Here is a 13,700-nt window from a genome sequence, read left to right as displayed (position 1 = left end):
TAGGTTTTATATTTCATTGTGTCTGCTAAAGCAGTAGTGAACCAGATGTGGTTTTCTGCAGACATGACTTCAAAAGCTGTAAACACACTTATCAGGAAACTGCAGAACGTGAGGCAGCCAGCAACAGTCGAGGTTACCGACAGGTGACATGGCAAATAAAGGGAGATTAAAAGCCATGACTTGTCTGACATGGACCCATTTGATACTCAGGAAATGGAACTCTGCCACCCTCAATAGGAAGTCACTGGACACAGTGCAATTTCTTAGAAAGTGAATCTCTGTCATTTTCCCAAGTAAAAGAAAAGAAAGAAAGCAAGCAAACAAAATACAGATACCTGTCTGCTGATGGTTGGGATGTTTTCATTGACTTGATGTTAACTTTTATTGAGTGTTTACCATCAGGCAGACTTTTTTTTACTAAACATTCTAACTTAATTGATTATCAGTTCAATTCTGCTCATCTTCATTCTAATAATTATCTTTTTGCAGGAGGGAAACTGGGACTCTGAGGGTTTACGACAAATTTCCCAAGTGAGTCAGTGAACATCCAGGACTGGAACTCTGTGATTAAGATCAAATGCTTATGCAGGGTGAAAGAGATTTAATCACAGAGACGGTGGGAAGCCAGTGGGTATGATCCAGATGGCACTGTTTTTTGGCAGTGTGGACAACTGGCATGCAAAGGAAACCCTACCTATCTACTGGACATCATTCTTTCTGCTAGGGGAGAAATGCACGCCCTACTGAACTGCTGGAAATGGTCTTTGGCATGGTGGGGCTACAGGGCTGCCAGTCCATGACTCTGTATCTGAGCGGCATGAGGAAGACTTTATGAGCCACGCTCCCAGCCTTCTCACAACTCCAGGTTACATAGGCCTAGAAAACTCACCATTTGAGAAGGTCATTTGGGAAGAACCTGTGCTTAGTACTTTAGAGTTTCTCTATGACCAAGTATAGACATAAAAATGGTTTGAAGATCAGATTTAAGAAACTGGGAACATTTCACTGAAAACAAACCAAATTAAGATACAGTTCTCCAGGGGATGGAAAGATGGCTCAGTCATGTTGTGAAAACATGAAGATCTGAGTTCAAGTCCCAAACCCGCATAAAAAGTGTGTCTGTAACTTGATGGTGGGGGGAGGGAAACAAGTAGACCTCAGGTTTAGTGAGAGACCCTGTCTCAAAAAATAAGATACAAAATAAAGTAAGGTGGAGAGTGATAGAGGAAGACACCCAACATCAGCCTCTACCCTCTCTATGCACACACAAATACAACACACACAAGATTAATCAATAAACAAAAAGGGATGAGGAAGGTTTGATGGAGAAGGTGAACATCCCAGCCCACCGGGAGAACAAAAGTAATGACATTCTCAAGTCAGATTCTTATCCCACAAGTTCTTAGCCGTGTGAACTCTGACAAGTGATTCGTCTAATCCAGAGATCTCTTTCTCTCCCTATTTGAAAATAGCCTTCTCACTGCAATGGCAATTAATTTTTAAAAAAATTAGAAAATTAGAAAGAGTGGTACTAAAGAAAGGACAAGTATACCTTAACCGTAGTAGCTAAAGACCAGGCTGTGGCACAGAGCATTGGTGGATATTCTCCAGGCCTGTCTCAGCTACATGCTGAGCACCGGGCACTGAGCACTGGCTACGTGGCAAGTTCTAACTGAGATTTGTTACAAGTGGCTCAGATACATGTGAAGGATTCCAGAGACTTGACACAGAACAGTAAAACACCCCTCTACCAATTCTTAGGCTGGTTAGAGAGTAGGGTGACAACTTTTGGATATTCAGTGATAAGTAAAATATGTTACTAAAATTAATTTCACTTTTAAATATAACTTAGAAGATTTTAGGTGACATGAGCTTTGCATTAAATCTCTACTGGGCTGAGCTTCACGATCTCCCAAACATAGGTACATTTACATTATTGGTATTGATATTATTAACATTATTAAAATAAGAGAAAGTCGCACATGTTGTTTTACAAGCCTACTATTTTGGGCAATAATACATCACTGCAAATATATTTTGCATGTCAGGAAACTAACATTCTCATCCATCATTTTGACAACTTCATAGTATGATATTAAACACGTACATCAGAATTTACTAACCTGCAGTTGAACTTTGTAGGCTATTAGCTCTGTTTTCTTTCTTCCCTTTTCTTTGCCTCCCTTTCTCCTTCGTTTTTGTTCACTTCCTTTGCTCTATTTTACAAGTTCATAAAATCCTGCAACAGTCGTACTACAAGAAACCATGTATCTCTGTTCTGTTATTTCTCTAAGATACACATTCCTAAAATCTATGTGGGGTTCACTGGAATCAAGTAAGTCACAGGCTCCTTGGACCAGCCACTTTATAAACCAGAGATGCTGTTAGGTGGGATGAAACAGTGGTGTGATTTCAACAGCCTTTGACAAGCATCCTCAAGGCACTGAGGTACTTAGTTTTGGGATACAGAGGAAGACTAGCTTGTACAAGCTCCACAGGCAGACAGCCAAGTTCCAATCATGGATCTCTCTCATCTCTAACAGTGTGGTGTCAGGTCACTTTGGCAACGTGTCTGAGCCTGTCGATTTATCTGATAGATGGGACCACTAGCCATCTCCCTTCTAAGCTTACTTTGCAGCTCGAATAAAATGTCATATATAAAAGTAATCGCCCTGCCTGGTTCTTAATAAATCCATTGAACATGTAGTTATTAACATGTGTGAGATCTTATTTGGATATACTAATCCGTTGAACATGTAGTTATTAACATGTGTGAGATCTTATTTGGATATACTAATCCATGCACACATATATACAGAGATTTCTACATTTTGGTCATACTTCCCCTTCTCTTTAGGACCTTTTTTTCCCCAAATAGAGATCCATTTGCTAAAATAAATTGAAATGGGTAAAGAGTGTAAGGCACAATTTATACTAGATATATCTGCAATTACTAACTCTGAATTAAACATATCCCTTCATGAATAATGAAACAGAAATAGGCCAAAGGAAAAATGAGATAAGATCTTAAATCCATGTATTTTTAATTGCTTCATTATCTAAAATTTGCTATGAATAGCAGTGGATACAGTTTGCTGTTTAAAGCACAAAAAAGAAATAAGAATTTTCAGCCAAATCACAAAAGGCTATCAAAAATTAATTTTGTGTGCTGTGATCACTGAAAATGTAAGTGATTTTTGAGGCCGAGTGACATTAAAAACTGCCATTTATATGCTAATAATAAATGAGTTGTATTTTTCCCATTTTGATGCAAAATAAATTTTATTTTTCATTTTAATGAACTGTGATAAGTTAAAAGTAATTTCTTTTTATCTTTAAGTGAAAGTTTGGAGCAGATAGGAGAGGGTTGGCAGCTGATGGGTGAGAGATCAGAGAGGAGGAGAAATCAAGAACTTTTCTATCAGCGGCAATGGCTTAAACTTGATGGGATCCTTGAGAGTTGCAGTCGACGCTTGTGGGATTAGAAAAGCTCACAGGAGTTAGGTTTACCCCAGAGGCTGCAATTGCCCATTAGTGCGTATTAGAAAAAGATACTATGAATCATAATGAATTAATCATCCTTTTGTGTCTTTCTTGGAACAACATCAACAGTGTAGAGTCCAGAATGTAGACACAGCCAATCAGCAACTCCTGGCACACACCTCACTCTCTGAAGGATATTTCTTAGTAAGAATGTTTGTACTTTATTGACGTTTTATTTGTTGCAGGCACTTTGCTAAATTTCACAGTCACTAATCTTAGTTACTTTTTTGCATTGCTGTGACAAATTATTCAACAGCCCCGACTTAAGGGAGGAAGACTTCTTTTGCATCACGGTTTCAAAGAGGTTCAGTCATAGTTGTTTGGCCCCATGCATTTGGTCAGAACATTATGATGGCTGGAGCTTGTGGCAGAGGAGAGCTGTTCACCTCATGGCAGGCAGAAAGCACAGAGAGAGATGGGGAAGCAAACTGGAGCCCTTGCACAACCTTTGAAGGCCTGCCCTCAGAGACCTGTTTCATCCAGTGAGGTCATACCTCTCAAAGTTTCTAGAATCTCTGGATATAGTGCCACCAGCTTGGAACCATGCATTCCACAGTGAGTTTCTTGTGTGTTTCCTGTTTAAACCAACATTATTCTTTAATCTACACAGCAGCTCTATGAAGTTGATATTGATATAATCCCCATTTTATAGACAAGAGACCTAAAACCTAGAGAGGGAAAGCAATGCCCTGAGACTTCACAGGTGAAGAGCTTAAATCTAAATCCACACCTGTCCCTGGGCTCAAGGCCACAGCATTTAACTTATGTCCAATGTCACTTCTCTCTTTTTTTAACTTTTAAACAACTTTATTGATAATTTCATACATGCATATAAGGTGTTTTGATCAAATCCATGCCCACTCCCTCCCCTTCAACTCTTCCCATATCTCCCTATCATTTTTTTCTGGCAACTTCACCTATTTTCCCTTCTTTCTTTCTTTCTTTCTTTTTCTTTCTTTCTTTCTTTCTTTCTTTCTTTTTTCTTCCTTCCTTCTTTCCTTCCTTCCACTCTTTCTTTTTATGGAGCTTTTTGCTACTCTAACATTCCCCCCTCTGAAGAAGTAACCCTAAAATATTTTAGGGATTAGATAAGAGCTCCCAAATACTTTTGATATTTTTGGACTTTGGAACATAGTATGTTGCTAAGAGGCCCAAGGACATTTTGACTTTTAGCCAAGAAGCTGGATGTTCTTTTTTACCCTAACTGCTTAGCCAGCTCCTGCCTCCTATTCTTATCACGTCACCCTCTGAAGAGGTTACCCAAATTGTCTATAGGGAATAGGGACACAGACAGCTCTGGCTTCTTCCATGCTGCACAGGGGTACAGGGTGAGGTAGTTGAGGTACCTCTTCAGTGGGTCTATCTAAAGACTCCCAAGTTGCATAACCCTTATCTGTAGGGAGGAAAGAAAGTTCTTGACTGGTGAATAGGAGATGTGAAGGAAAAGTAAAGGCAAGAGTAGTTAGCATTACAAGTTCTAGCCAGGGAACCAGAAAAAAAGCCATAACAGAGCAAATTTCAAATATTCATATCAGAGTCCATTGGGATTTCTTGATGAGAGCTTCCAAAAGCATCCCCTCTCTTGGGTGCCTTCTCCCCTGCCTCCACTTTTTTTTTTTTTTTTTTTTTTGTCTGCCAAGGCTGGACTCAAGAGTGATGAGCTCAGGGTTTGTTTTCAGGCACTTTGATAGCTGTTAGAGTGGCTAGAATCAGTGTCAGTTCCCTCTCATGGGGGACAAAACTAATTTAGCAATCATTTTAGAACAATAGTGGCTTATCTTCCTTATCTACAGGTGGGCACTACAGTATTGGAGACCAAGATTTGAAATCTTACACCTGAGCAGCACTTTCTGCTTAGAAACAAAATCATCAATGACAAATAATTGTCTAAATAACATTTTATATGGACTTAAGCCTAATGTCTGGGAGGTATAATCCCTTGAACTCTTAAAGAAATATACTGATGACTTGACTCTTTTGTTATACTTTCCTTTTGGGTGTTTAAGACCATACAGTTGGTCCAAATAAACCAAATTATTTTCTCTTCAAGTCGTTGGAGGATCTGTTCCTCAGGTGTCACATAGGCTTTGGAGGAGCCCCTGGCTCCTTTCTTCTACCAGTTCCATCTATGTGAAGATAAGTCAAAGGCTGACCATGGATGGCTTCACTTGGAAGCACAGAGGAAATGTTTCCTCTGAGTTGACCTTCCTCTTTATAGATTGGACACTGGTTCAAGTCCATTCAGTGGGGTCTCTATGGCCTCCCTGAACAGGAGAACAGGTAACTCACTACATTTACAGGACATTTTGAGAGATGTTCCACGGTCCCCTGGAACTTTGTTGACTTTGGACAGCAAGGAGCAAAACCTGTCCTTTAAGTCCCTCGGACCAGATTAGTATAGACCTCAAGGTATGGCTGTTAAACATCCAAGAAGGTTAGTTCCACCAGTCTTGTACTTTTAATTGCCATGTGCTATGCAGATAAAGCTTTGGCAAAAACCAAATGTTCTCAGATAAACCTTGACTAGACATATATTTTGTTCCTTAAACTAGTTGACTAAACTACGACCTTAGAAATTTTAAGATTATGTGTATATTATTTTGTCTCATCCTTTACATATCATAACAAACTTACACAGACCTTCATCTCTTGCTTAAGCTTTCTCAATTTTTCTGTTTCAGAAAATATCTCCATTCCCATATCCTTTTAACATCTTTTACACTCTCATTTTCTTTTTAATAATTATGAGACATAATAACATTAACAAGTAAGTTTTCCATCTGTTGTGAGAATTATTTTCCTGGGGATACTACCACTTCTCTTTTTTAATAGAAAAGGAAATGGGAGCTGGAGTGATGATGACTCAATGGTTAAGAGCATTGGCTACTCTTGTAGAGGTCCTGGGTTCAAATCTTATACCTACATGGTGGCTAACAACCATTCGTAACTCCAGTGTGTCATTTACACACATGCAGGCAACACACTCATACTCATGGAATAAAATAAAAATAAGAAATAAGAAAAAGAAAAGAGGAGATGGAAGGATATCAACATTTAATCCAAGCAAATTGCAAATAGTGACAGCTTGGACATCAGTGAGAAAGGGGGCCTCTGGGGGCCTCAGATCCACTGTTCATTCTGGTCTAAGATGTAAAGGTGAGTGCTTCACACCTGGCTTATATTCTGGCTATTCTTAAAGCTCAATTAGCTGTTTCCTCAGATTTGAAAGAATGGAATGGGCGAGATTTCTGCATGTGTGTGTTGGAGCTTTGATGAAAAACACCCAGAGCACTGCTGGGCTGAGAGGTCATGCATTTTTACTGAGGGTCAGACATTTTTCTCTGATGTCTGACTTCTTTGAACTGAGAAGCCGAGCTTCCAGATTCCTTCCTATACTCCCTCCCCACATTGTCCCTTCCTCTCAGTGTCTGCTGGGTTGCCTCTCCCTGACTCAGATGTTGATGGTAATTCTCTTTAACCAGGGTCTCTTTAAAATGGGACCTAGTGAGTTATGGAGCAGTAATTCACGCTTCAGGTCTAGTGGACCCAAGGCCACAGGCCAGCTCCTATTAAACAGAAAGGTCTGAATTATTATCCTATAATTCACCCTTTGGAAGTGTCTTAATTCAATTATACTATGTCCCCCTGAATGACTATTAAAAGAAATTGAAGAAAAGAGGTCCTGTATCTTTTTTGTCACAATCCAAAGTAATTTCCAGTGCCCTTTAAGGTCATTAGAAGGAAAATTAAACAAGAAGATAAAAGAAAAGCACCCTTATCTCTGCTGGTTTGACGCTGAAATCAGCGGGTGTCAGCCAATGGGACAGTGCCAGGAATCACTGGAATATAAGTCTTTGTTCTTTGACCAAATCCTTTTGATTTCTGTCCTCCTTCCTGTCGTGTGTGTGTGTGTGTGTGTGTGTGTGTGTGTGTGTGCGTGCGCGCTTCTGTGTGTCTGTGTCTGCATGTCTGCGTGTGTGTCTGTGTGTTTAATAAGTTAAAACTGCTAAATTCTCTCACAGTCTATACAATCATCACTAGGGAAAGCTTTGTATGCTAAGTACAGGTGGGTTGCTGTGTATTATGGTACATACCTGTAATCCCAATAGTTTGTTGGGAGGCAGAGGCAAGAGGACCACATATTCAAGGCCAGCCTGGGCTACAAAGTGAGACTTTGTCTCAAAAAAGGTGGGTGAGGAGCTTGGGATATAGCTCAGTGGTAGAGCACTTACCTAGTTCCAAATTAAACTCCCAACACTACAAAAATATACACATAAAAATTTTAAGCAATTGCAGGTGTTTATACCTTAGTGATATGGTCAGTCTATTTCAAATGGAAACAAATAGAATATAAGTGAGCATACCCCAAAGAACTTAGGGTTCCCTTGAATCTTAACTTGGGTTCTCCCTAAAGCACAACCCAAGACAAGGATTCAAAGTGGTGCTGCTGATCTGAAAGGACATAGTAGAAAGAGGAGGGAGGCAGGCAGAAGGAAGAGAACAATCCAAGATAGCAAGTACCCTTCTTGATACTTGTTATGGTCTGGATCTTAAATGTCCTCCCAAAGCTAGTGTGTTAAAGGCATGGTCCCTGGTGGATACTGGCTCCTGAGGGGTGGGGGGATGGTAGAAACGTTTGGAGGTGTGCCCTTGAAGGGGATATTGGAACCCTAGCCCTTTACTCCCTCTCTCTGGCTCCTACCCCTAAAGCATGTATCCAAGATCTATCAGAAGGTCCCAGCTCAGGACAAAACAATGGGGGGGGGGTCAAACAACATGGAATGCACCCTCTGAATCCATGAGCCCAAACAAGACTTTTCTCTTTTAAATTGTTTCTCTCCTGTGCGTCTGTCACCCTACACTGACACAACACTCCTACTTTTCCAGCTGGAACTCAGTCTTGCTGAGGATCCCTGGGGAATAGTGTAAAACAGACACTTAAGAAATGCTCTCCTCAGCATGATGGACAGCTGCTCAAGAAAACTACGAATTGGTCAACTTTGTTACTGTTGTCTCTTTGTCCTTCAGGAGTCTAGAATATTCATATGGTCATTCAATTGCCTTTGTTCCATTCCATCTAAGTGGATATGATTTTTTTAAATAAAATTCCAAAATGTCTTCGTGAAGTTCAAGAAACCTCATCTTAAAACTTTTTGAGTCATCAACTTAGGCAGAAAAATTTCTCCAAACCGTACCATGGTCTACAGAAGACAAATGGATGATAAAACCTCAGAACGTCAGGTGCATTGACCCAGTTTGAATCCTAGAGAGGCCATTCTTAGTTCTGTCACCATTGACTTGGATTCTTAGCTGAGACTGGAGCCAGGCCTGCTTGGGGTATTGTGAGAGCCACAAGAAGGAATGGGGGCAAGGCTCTTCTTACCCAGTTAGTATGCCTTACACACAAGCAGCCACTGTGACACAGATGAACTGCAAGGACATTTGCTTTGTGAGTAGAAAGACAATTTCCTTCACTTGGAGAAACCTTGAACTTACCACTCTTCCCTTCTTAACTTTGTTGTCATCTGCATGCTGTTTGTCTCCAAAAGTTTCATGTGTTGGAAATTTGATTCCCAAGGTATTAGGAAATGGATGGAACTTTAATAGGTGGAGCCTAGTGGGGAGTCCTTAGGCTAATTGGGATATGGGCCTCCGTCCCTCTCTGGCTCCCTATTGGAGGATGCTACCTCTCTATCTTGCATGCATTCTTGTCATCTACCATAAGGGCCTTGCCCTAGCTACCTGATACAGGCACTGTTGTGTGGTTCGCATCTTAAATGTCCACCAAATATTCATGTTTTGAATGCTTGTCTCCCAAGCGATGGTGGTGTTTTAGAAGGTTGGGGAGGCTTTCGAAGGTGGGGCTTGGCTGAAAGAAGTTGGTCACTGGAGATAGGCTAATGAAGGTGGTAGCCCAGCCCCTAGTTGCAGGCTGGTAGAGCTTGATCCACTGTGTTATGAAGAGACTCTACAACATGCTCCCACTGCAATGAACTGACCATGCCTCCCCTGTCAGGGTAGGCTGAAACCCTCTGAAATCATAAGCCAAAATAATACTTTCCTCCCTTAACTTGCTTCTGTCAGGTACTCTGTTCACAGTGTCACAGAAGTAACTAATACAGGTGCATGTCCTTGAACCTCCAGAACCTAAACAAACTCTTCTATCACGTTATCACCTGCCACATTTCACTCTAGTAATGAATATTACTAGAGTGGCCTCTCCATGTACTTTGTTCCTGCTGTTCCTTTGGCAACAGCAGTGGGCAATATACTGATCCAGTTTTAGTTTTCTGGGCTTTTATCATCCAGGAAACAGATGGATTCTGGGGATTTAAATAGAGATCACTATCTGACAACCTACAAACTACATCTATGGAACTTGAATGATTTTAGAGAAATCTGCATAGAATATTAAAATGGATGCATTTGTAGGCCGATGAGATGGCTCAGTCAATAAAGTTCCTGCCATGCAATCATGAGGACCTGAATTCAATCACCAGCATCTAGGTAAAAAAAGCCAGCTGTGGTACCATGTGCTTATAATCCTGCTGACTGGGGAAGTAGAGAAAGATGGATGTCTGAGGCTCTCTGGGCTAGCCAGGCTGGGCTGGATTTTTGTCAACTTGACATAAACTATAGTCACCTGGGAAGAGGGAACCTCAGTAGAGGAATTCCCTCCATCATACTGGCCTGTGGCCAGGCCTGTGAGGCATTTTCTTAACTGCTGATTGATGTGCAAGGGCTCAGCCCACTGTGACAGTGCTATCCTTAGGCAGATGGGCCTGGGCTGTATTAAAAAAGTAGCTGAGCAAGCCAGTAAGCAGTGTTGCTCCATGGTCACTGCTTCAGTTCCTGCCTCCAGGTTCCTTCCTTGAGTTCCTGCCTTGACTTTCCTCAGTGAAAGACTGTAACCTGTAAGCCAAATAAACCCTTTCCTCCCCAACTTGGTTTTGGTCAGTGTTTTATCAAAGCAAACTGAAATTGGTAGCAGGAGTCAAGTGCTACTGTGATTAACCTGATGCTGTTGTTTATGGGAGGTTTGTAGAAACATTTTGGAGCTATGGGCTGGAAAAGTCATGAAGGACTCAGAGCTTAATGAGCTGTTGTGGGGCTTGGAAGAGAATGCTGAGAAACAGGAAGATGATGGCAGTTTGGCTTGTGAACTTTCAGAGGGAAGCAAAGACTATTAAGGTCATTTGTGCAAATTATTTTGAATCAAGAATTTGGAAGTGAAACCTTTTATGCTTTGTTGGGACAATGAATACTGGTTACCTGAGGCTGAAAATTCAGTTGTGATTAATAATGATCAGCATCAGTGAGGTGAAATCTTCTGGGATGTATTTCCTCAGAGTCAGGATACAAAAAGTTGTGGTCCAGAAGGTGCCAAGGGTGCACCTCAAGCTGTAACCAAACTTGGCAATGTGAAAGAACTCCCACATAGTACTGGTTTTTGAAACATGAAGGGGTTATGAAGAACAGCTGAGGCTATAGGCACTTTGGAAGGCCAGGAAAGGCCATTGGTGATGGTGCAGCCTCAGGCGCAGTGGAAACTCCAGGGTTGAGGAGCCTTGGAGAGAAGCTGAGGATTAGCCCCATGTGAGAAATGGAGAGGCCACTGGTGAAAGTGCAGCCTGTTAGAGTGGAGACCCAAACATGGAGATGCCAGGACTGTGGGACATCCCCCAAGACAGTGGAAGGTGTGGAGTGGAGTTAGCCTAAGCCTACTGGACAATTTGTGTGTGTTTACAGATGGCAGAGATGAAGAGATGGAGCTATCCAAGCCCTTTAGAGCCCAGAAGATTAATAGTGAGTCCCAGATATCAGACACTGAGCTACACTGTTGGACTTTGGTTTTAAGTGTACTGGGTTCTTCCCTTTTAAGAAAGTATGTCCCTTATTTTTTTATCTTAAAGGCACCTACAGTTAAGAGACTTTGGATTTTAAAAGAGATATTGAACTTTTATTAAAGTGTTTGAATTTTAAAGCTGTGTTGTAGCTTATATTATGATATTAACAGGAGATTTTAAGGGTAAGCAAGAAAGGAAAAGATATAGTTTAAAAGTGATGTGTTTGTGTATCAAGTTGACAAGAGGTCAATTATGCTTGTTGGTTTTTGTCAGCTTGACACAAACTTGAGTCACCTGGAAAGAGACAACCTCAATTGAGGCATTCTCTTGATCAGACTGGCCTGTGACCATGTCTATGGGACATTTTTAAAATTTCTGATTGATGTGGAAGGGCCCAGCACACTGAGTCTGTGCCATCCCTGGGCAGGTGAGCCTGAACTGTGTAAAAATACCTGAGCAAGCCAGGGGAAGGATGCCAGTAAGCATAATTCCTCCGTGATCTCTGCTTTAGTTCCTATATCCACATTTCTCTTTGGCTTTCCTCTGTGAAAAGGAAACCTGTAAGCCAAACGAACCCTTTTCTCCCCAAGTTGGTTTTGATCAGTGTTTTAGCACAGCAATAAGAAGCAAACTAAAATAGGAGCATAGATGACTCACTAAACTCCAGGTTCAGTGAGAGACTCCATCTCAAAAAGTAAGATGGATGGTGCCTGAGAATGACATACAAGAGTGATCTCTGCCCTCCACATGCATCTGCAGACAGGTGCATGTGCACTCATACACACACATAGGCAACCACCCTCCCAAATGTATGTTTGCCTTAACATTCAGATTTCCAGTTAAATTCAAATGTCCAAGTGTCTTCCCACCCTGGCTCCCCCTGCTATTCTGCAGTCCTTGATGGACCTGAGTAGCAGGCACCCTCATAACCTAGTGGCCTCTCCAGTTCACCTAAGCAACTAACACTCTTTTGCCAGCCTGCTTCACACCTTCATGTTAAATGCTGGGTTTTGTCAGCATTTTTTAGTTTATAACATTGTTCTTGTTCATTAGACCAGAAACAGTTCTAGACACACAGTCATAGAGCAACAAAATTCAATTCAAATGTACCAAATCTTTCAAATCATTTTAATGAGGAAAAGACTGTTGAAATGTGATTCCTTTAATCAGCTATGAATACAGTGTGCAAAAGGGTGGATATTGTTGCTTAGAACCTATCAAAGCACTGTTGCATTTAGAACAGAATATGGTACTCCATTGGCAAGAATTAGAGAGCCAGATTGGACAGCCATTGGCAGAAAGGACTCACCAGCCTGAGTGTGCAGCTCACAGAGAGAAGAGGAAGGCACTCTGCTTGCAGCTAATAGCCTCGTAATTGGCTGATCTCCACCTGCCTCTGCAAACGCAGGGCATCTTTGGTGCCTGGAGTAGTTACACACATGGAAATGAGTGGCTGTGGATGGTGATTTGTTAATGAGGAGGAATGTAGGACATGTGGTGGAAAACCGCTTCTGCCCAAGCATAAAAGAAGTGGGTGGCTTTTGGAGAGGCTTCGAGACAAGAGGGCATCCTGAGCTTTTGCCCATCGGCTCCTTTTCTGTAATTGCTGGCCTCATCAACAGATTCTATTCACAGTCACATTCCATGTATAACAGGTTTCCCAACGCACAGTGTTGGCGTTTTGACCCAGAGCATGCTACATTGTGGGCTGGGGAGTAGGGCTGTCCTGTGTGTGGCAAGATTTTCAAGGCACCCTTGCTTCCATCTAGATGCCAAGAGCACCCCTCCCATGTCCTCTGGGGAATAGCACCACCTGCAGTAGGGAACTCCTGGCTTTGGCCTGTGCAATACTTAATTTATTTTTCCAAATTAGTAGACCACATGACTTAAGATTTGGTTCCACTAGAAAATATTATACTGAGTGAGATAAGCCAGACCCAGAAAAACAAACATTGCATGTTCTCCCTCATAGAAGGATCTTAGTATAGAATCTTTAGATTTGTATACTCGACTTGGAGAATCCAGTAAATTAGAAAGGGACCACTGGCAGGGAGGTGAGAAGAAAGATCTTCAGGGAGGCGGGAAGTAGAACACAGGTGATTTAGAGGAGAAAATGAGAATGCTGTGGAGGGAAGTTTATGTGGGGAGAGATGGGAGAACAGAGCAGAGGAGGGATTGGGGAGGGGTAACTAACATTGAGGATGTTTGCAAAAGCCTTATGGAACACTACTAACTACTATAGATTATAAGATGAGAGAGAGAGAGAGAGAGAGAGAGAGAGAGAGAGAGAGAGAGAGAGAGAGAGAGAGA

The sequence above is a fragment of the Nannospalax galili genome, unplaced genomic scaffold (genome assembly GCF_000622305.1).
Source record: "Nannospalax galili isolate Female #2095 unplaced genomic scaffold, S.galili_v1.0 scaffold172, whole genome shotgun sequence".
NCBI lineage: Eukaryota > Metazoa > Chordata > Mammalia > Rodentia > Spalacidae > Nannospalax > Nannospalax galili.
Note: the sequence above shows the minus strand (reverse complement) of the source record.